Here is a 7,694-nt window from a genome sequence, read left to right on the forward strand (position 1 = left end):
GAACCTAGAGCCAGGGGGCCTGGAGGAAGGCAGAATCTCCAGTGAGTAGTATCCAATCTGCCTAGGCGGAACTGATGAAATGAAATGCAGATGGGTCTCTTGTGATACAATAGTGAATAATTGTCATCAGGACTGATTGTGAGGGTTGGAAATGTAAAGGTAGACATTTTATAGCAAGGAAGGGAATGATTAACTTTCCAGTCTAGGAGCGGAGGTCCCTAGAACCATCAAGGGAGAAGAGCAGAGAGCGGGACCCTATCCAGACAAGCAGCGATGCCTGAGATGGAGGCAGAGACGATGACGTGGAGCGATGGAGCAGCTGGGGACTTTAGATCCAGAGAGGGAGAGGGACTGTGTGCTGAAGACTGGGGGTGGGGGGGCATAGTGTAGAGTGGAGGCTTGCAGGGTATATACCCTTTGGTCGGTTGATGATGCATGGAGGAGATTGTAACCATGGCAATGATATGATGTATGATAGAATGAATGTAAAACTAATGTTCTCCCATATAAACTATCATATAATTCACAATAAAACACTAAAAAAAAAAAAAAAAGTACATGGACTTCCAGAAGAGCAAACACATCTGTGTTGGAAAGAGGACAGCCAGAATGCTCCTTGGAAGCCAGGATGGTGAGATTTCGTTTCTTATACTTCAGATATACTATCAGAAGGAACCAGTCCCTGGTGAAAGACATCATGCTTCCTAAAGTGGATGGTCAGCAGAAAAGAGAAAGATCCCCAACGAGATGGACTGGCATAGTGGCAGCAGCAATGGGCTAAAGCATAATGATTGTGAGGATGACACAGGACTGGGCAGTGTTTTGCTCTGTAGTGTACAGGGCTGCTATGAGTTGGTACTGATTTGATAGCATCTAACAACAACAAAAATGTTGAATGACACAGGAAACTTCAAAAGAAGATGGAAGAAATATACAGCCACTGTACCAAAAAGAATTGGTTGATGCACAGCCATTTGAAGTGATAGCTTATGATTAAGAACCAGTGGTATGGAAGGAAGAAGTCCTAGCTGCACTGAAGGCATTGGTGAAAAACAAGTCTCCACGAGTTGGAAGAATACAAATTGAAATGTTTCAACAAACTGATGCAGCATTGGAAGCACTCACTAATCTACATCAAGCAATCTGGAAGACACCTATCTGGTCAACTGAAAAAAATTCATATTTGTGACCATTGCAAAGAAAGATGACCTGAGAGAATGCAGAAATCATCTACCAGTATCAATTATATCACATGTGAGTAAAATTTTGCTGACAATAACTCAAAAATGGTTGCATCGACAAGGAACTGCCAGAGATTCAAGCCAGATTCAGAAGAGGACTTGGAACAAGGGATAGTATTGCTGACATCAGATGGGTCTTGGCTAACAGCAGAGAGTATCAGAAAGATGGTTCCTTGTGCTTATTGACTACGCAAAAGCATTGACTGTGTGGATCATGACATGCTATGGATAACACTATGAAGAATAAAGAATTGGGATCATGAGGTACATGTACACAGACCAAGAGGCAGTTGTTCAAACAGAGCAAAGGAATACTGAATGGTTTAAAATCAGCAAAGGTGTGCACCAGGGTTGTATCCTTTCACCATACTTACTCCGTTTACTCTCCGGTAGCATAGTGGTTACGTGTTGGGCTGCTAACCACAAGGTCAGCAGTTCCAATCTACCAGCTGCTCTGCAGGAGAAAGATAAGGCTTTCTGCTACTGTAAAGATTTACAGCCTTAGAAACCCTATCCAGGGTCTCTGTGAGTTAGAACCGACTCGGTGTCACTTAACAACAACAACAACGAACTAACAGAACAAACATATCTGCTTTTGAAGAAGTATAGCCAGAATGCCCCTTACAAGTGAGGATGGTGAAACTTAGTTTCATGCACTTTAGACATGTTATCAGGAGGTACCAGTTCCTGAAAATAGACATCATGCTTGGTAAGGTGGAGGGTCAATGAAAAAGAGGAAGATCCTCAATTAGGCAGACGACACAGTAACTGCAACAACGGACTCAAACATAACAGTTGTGAGGCTGTTTCACTCATTTGAGTTAAGTTGACTAAGTGCCACCTAACAACAGCACCAATAAGAACAGCATCCAGTTGTCCCAGCACTATGTGTTAAAGAGACTGTCATTTCCCCATTTGATTGTCTTGGCACCCTGTTGAAAATTAATTGATAATGAAATTAAAGGTTTATTTCTGGATTTTCAGTTCTACTTCATCGTCCCTCCTTATGCCAGCATCATGCTGTTTTTATTATGATAGCTTTTTTGTTAGTTTTAAGATTGGAATGTGTGAGTTCTCCAACTTTGTACTGTGTTTTAATATTATTTTGACTGGTTGGTATCCCTTAAAACTAATAAGAATTTTAGGGTCATCTTATCAATTGTTGGAAAAAAATTTGGATCAATTTGAGAAGCATTTCCATTTTAACAATATTGTCTTCTGAAACATCAACATGGAATATTTCTCCATTTATTTCAATCTCCTTTCATTTCTTCCAACAAGACTTTTATAATCTTCAGCATACAAGTCATTAAATTTATTCCTAAGTATTTTATTCTTTTTGGTGCTGTTATAAATGCAGTTCTTTCTTCATTTCACTAGATATTGTTTGTTGCTAGCATATAGAAATAAAATTGATTCTTGTATATTGATCTTATAATTTACAGTCTTGCTGAACTCTATTACTTCAAATAGCTTTTTGGTTGATTCCTCAGGCATTTCTCTATATAAGACTATGTCAACTGCAAATAGAGACAGATTTACTTCTTCTTTTCCAATCTGGATATCTATATTTAAATTTTTTTCATTTTCTTTCTTAATTGCTCTGTTTAGAAACTCAAATAAAATGTTGACTCAGATTTTAGGGATATAGCATCCTTTCTCTCAACAGTAAGCATAAAGTAGTTAAGTGCCGTCAAGTTGGTTCCAACTTATAGCAACCCTGTTTAGGGTATCTGAGGAGCAGCTGGTGGGTTTGAACTGCAGACATTGTGGGTCACAGTGCAGTGCTAATCCTACAGTGCCACACCAGGAGTACATAGTTATGAAGTTTGTTGTTATTGTTAAGTGCCATCAAGTTGGTCTGACTTACACTGACCCTGTGTAGGGTTTCCAAGGAGTGGCTGATGGGTTTGAACCACCAGCCTTGTGGTTCAAACAGACCTTGAGGTCATCAGGATGGGACTTCACCTGTATTTTAAGACTTTTAGTTTGCTGTGCTAATAATAGTGAATGTTTTCAAGACCCTTCAATGTGCCACTCATTCTCCTGTGGCCTTATTCCAGAGAAACTATGAAGGTGTACACTCCAGAAATGATCAAATGTCTTCAGGTAAGATCTGACCAGCAGAGAGATAGAAAGTGTAGCACCTCCTTTGATCTAGTTACAATACTCCTGTTGAGACATCCCAACATAGAACTGACTCTTTGGTGACTGTAATCATAATGTGGGTTCTTTTATGAGCTTCGACTAAATTAGATTCTCAACCTTATCCGCCCAAAGTCTCCACACTTCAATAACTTCCTATTGAAATATAATATGTATACATAAAGTGCACAGCTTGATGAATTTTCACAAATTGAATGCCTCAGATCAAGAAATGAGACATATCCATTAGTCCAGGAGTCCTTTTTGTGCTTCACTTTCCCTAATCGTTGACCCCTACAAGATAATCATTATCTTGGCTTCTTCTACTAGCATAGATTAGTTGTGCTGGCTTTAGAACTTTCTATAAATGGAGTCATTAGGTACATAACCCTCTTGTGCTTGGCTTCTTTCCCCCACGTGGCACTTTCGTTTGAGATTCTTCCATGTTGTTGTGTGTAGCTATAAGTAGCTCATTCTTCTTGCTGTGAGGTAGTCCTTGGTGTGACTACCCCTCAGTTTATATAATCCATTCAGCCGTTAATGGGCATTTGGGTTGCTTCCAGCTCAGGACTATTACAAATGGAGCAGCTGTGGAATTCTTGCACATGGCGCTTGCTGAACATGTGTACACATTCTAGTCAGATATAAGCCTAAAACAGTAGTTGCCAAGTCCCCTTTTTTATATCACATATTTCTTATGCTCCTTTTCATTTTAATTTGCACAAATGAAATTCTTAGGTGACACACATATATATCAATACAATACCCAAGCTGTAACATAAAGGTGGTATAAAAGGAAAGTCATTTATAATAAAATAATATGCCTTTCAATATGTTCTTGAGCATGACTATCTGAGAAGACATAATGAAGAAGTCAGAGCCACATCTCCCCGTAATGAATAAGTTTGCATTCCAGAGACGTAGGCTGATGAGACACCATTAGACACAGGAAGTACAGGGAAATGATTAAAGGGCAGGAGGTGTGAGTGGAAACTAAAACAAAAACTGCTGTTAGGGCAAGATATCACACACCAGACTTATTTGTATGATAAAAGAAAGAGACAAATAGCCTTAAGTGAAGTAGAAAAAGAAATGCCAAGACACATTATAATCTGTCCTATGGAGAGATGAAGAAACATGGCCTTCTCAGAAAGGGGACTGGCCTCAGAGTGGAGGGATAAAGATTCCCTATTTTGTGGTGAAGTCACACACACAAAATGTATCTTCCTTGAAATTCCACTCCTCAACAGAGGTGTGCATTTAGCTTTCAGAACGTAACCATCTCTTTGAGAGAGCAAGTGAATGGATAGCAAAAAGAAGTTTTATATCCAACATTACGCAGAAATTGTCTATGGGGATCATTTGTGAGAAGGATTGAAAGACAACAGGCAACTCCAAAATAAATAACTTCAATGTGTGATTTTCACAATGTAGATTCTAAACAACCATCCTTGAAAGAAATTCAATGAGATTTCTTGCATCTGTAATTTAGTTTCTAGGTGGCACATATAGTTTGCACTTGACTACTACCCTAAGAGAGTCCTGGTGTAGAGCTGTGGGTTAATGCGCTGGACTGCAAAGTTGGTTTGAACTCCAAAATCGCAGTTCAAGCTCACCAGCCGCTCCTCGGAGACCCTATACAGAGTCGCCATGGGTTAGAACTGACTCAACGGCACTTAACACCAACAACTAGCCTAAAGGTTGGTGGTTTGACCCCACCAAGCAGTGGCATGGAAGAAAGGCCTGGCAATCTGCTTCCACAAAGATCACAGCCAAGAAAAGCCACTGGAGCAACTGTACTGTATAACACATGGGGTTGCCGTGAGTAGCAATCATTTAAAGGCAACAGGTTAATCCTGTATAAAGAACCTACACAGCTGCTGTGATAAACGTTTGTAGTTGGAGTCACTGTTTTTGCAGTAGCTGCATTTGTGCCCTGAAACCCTTTCCCTTTAAATATGTAGTTGGAGTTGGTCTAACACATTGACTAGACAGATTGTGCGGGATAAAAAATAATTGAGTCACCGTTCTTATTCCATGCTGGCTTCCTTGTCAGTAACAACCTTTCTCTAAGTTATTGAGTTTGTCATGTAACTTCTTGTAAAACCTTTCAGTATTGCCGTGTACTAAAGCATATCTTGCTTGTAATTGTCATGGGTTTTCATGTGGTGGACATTTGCTAGTCTTGAAGGATGTGGAGTGATTTTCTGCTGTGTGGGACTCTTCTGTGCACTGCACCCCATAAATGTCAATAAACCAGTTGCTGTCAAGTCAATACAGACTGATGACAACTCCATGTATGTTGGTAGAACTGTGCCCTGCAGGGTTTCCAGTGGCTGAGTTTTTAAAAGTAGATTGCCAGGCACCTCCAGGTGGACTTGAGCCTCCTATCTTTCGCTTAACTGTTTGCACCACTCAGGGACTCCAAATGTCAAAACAGCTCCCTCTAATTACTGTGACAGTCAAAAATGGTCACATCAATTTGTAGATATTCTTGAGAACTACTGACTTAAATCTACTTTATTTCAACCCTGTCCTCTTCACCGCAAACTCATTTGTTGGCTGTTGGTCATCATTACAGTCACACTGTAATGGACTATCTTTCCTCCTTAAAATGATCAGCAGACATGTTGAACGGAGTAGAACTGGGGGCAGTGCCCTGTGGCACTCCACTCTAGACCTTTCTTCACGTCAATAGTAATCTGATATTTGGCAACTTCTAGTCTCTGGTTACTACTACGTCCTAAGACGCAGCCCAGGTTTCATCCACTTGTTCTTAGAATGCCTAAACATCAGAACTCTACAGGGTCAAAGATAGGAAGAGTGTAATTCAGAAAAGAGAAGTGACTTGCCCAAGGTCACATGATGAATCAGTCAGAGCCAGGGCACAACAAGCTGCCCCAAACAAAACCTATTCCAAGTCCTGAGGGTTTAAATTCCTCTGGCATCTACTCAGTCCAGAGTGGACCCTGCACTGCTCCAATCTGGCCTATAAAGGGGTGGAATCCAGACACTTGCCCCAGCCAAGTGCACAGTATCCAGAAACCTATTTTGACATATGGCTTGGCTCCAAAGCTTGGGTGGGGAGCTAGCACTCTAGGGAGAGAGTGGGGTGTGCCGGCTCATGTGATAAGAGTTACCAGCAGGCCCCCTCACCTCTGCGCCATTGCTGCAGCCACCGCCCACTGCACAGGAGCCCACGCCATCACCGCTTCATGGCTGTGAACTGCAGTACCTGGGCCAGATCAAGCCCATCCTCCTCTGAGGCTTCAGGAAGGAGGACCCGCATGGGCACCGGCACTCTGTCTGTGTTTGGCATGCAGGTGCACTACAACCTTAGAGATGAGTTTCCTCTGCTGACTACCAAACGTGTGTGCTGGAAATGTGTTTTGGAAGAGTTGCTGTGGTTTATCAAAGGTTTCACCCAATGCTAAAGAACTGTCTGCCAAGGGAGTGAAGATCTGGGATGCCAATGGGTCACGAGACTTTTTGGACAGCCTGGGATTAACCACCCGAGAAGAAGGAGATTTAGGCCCAGTTTATGTTTTTCAGTGGAGGCATTTTGGGGCAGAATATAAAGAGATGCATTCAGATTATTCAGGCCAAGGAGTGGACCAACTGCAAAAGGTTATTGACACAATCAAAACCAACCCTGACGACAGAAGAATCATCATTTGTGCTTGGAACCCAAAAAGCTTTCCACAGATGGCGCTGCCTCCCTGCCATGCCCTTTGCCAGTTCTATGTGTTAAACGGTGAGATGTCCTGTCAGCTATACCAGAGGTCAGGAGACATGGGCCTGGGGGTGCCTTTCAACACTGCCAGCTACGCCCAGCTCACCTACATGATCGCATACACCACAGGCCTGAAGCCAGGTGATTTTGTACTTACTTTGGGAGATGCACGTATTTACATGAATCACATTGAGCCCTTGAAAGTTCAGCTCCAGCGAGAACCAAGACCTTTCCCCAAGCTCAACATTCTTGGAAAAGTTGAGACAATTGATGATTTCAAAGCTGAAGACTTTCAGGATTGAAGGATACAATCCTCATCCAACTATTAAAATGGAAATGGCTGTCTAGAGAGCCTGTCAAGGGCTTGTTTCAAGGAGGATGTTGTCAACTGTGAGGGTGGGGCTGGGTGCCCAGGCAAGAAAGTTCTTTTTGCAATAAAGGACAAAGGAATTAGGTCAAAACTCTGTTGGTTACCAATCAGTTAGTCATTATTAAAAACGACTTCCTTTGAAGCATGCTGCCTATAATAATATAACCGTGCCAGCTCTTCTAATAAAAAAGGTCTTGAGCTTGGT

General features: G+C 41.8%; 1 pseudogene; it reads left to right on the forward strand.

Moving 5' to 3' along the window:
• Window positions 1–3,311: 3,311 nt before the first annotated feature.
• Window positions 3,312–7,467, forward strand: LOC102842195 (annotated as a pseudogene).
• The last annotated feature ends 227 nt before the right edge of the window (window positions 7,468–7,694 follow it).

This window comes from Chrysochloris asiatica, unplaced genomic scaffold (assembly GCF_000296735.1).
Source record: "Chrysochloris asiatica unplaced genomic scaffold, ChrAsi1.0 scaffold00296, whole genome shotgun sequence".
In the NCBI taxonomy this organism is placed as follows: domain Eukaryota; kingdom Metazoa; phylum Chordata; class Mammalia; order Afrosoricida; family Chrysochloridae; genus Chrysochloris; species Chrysochloris asiatica.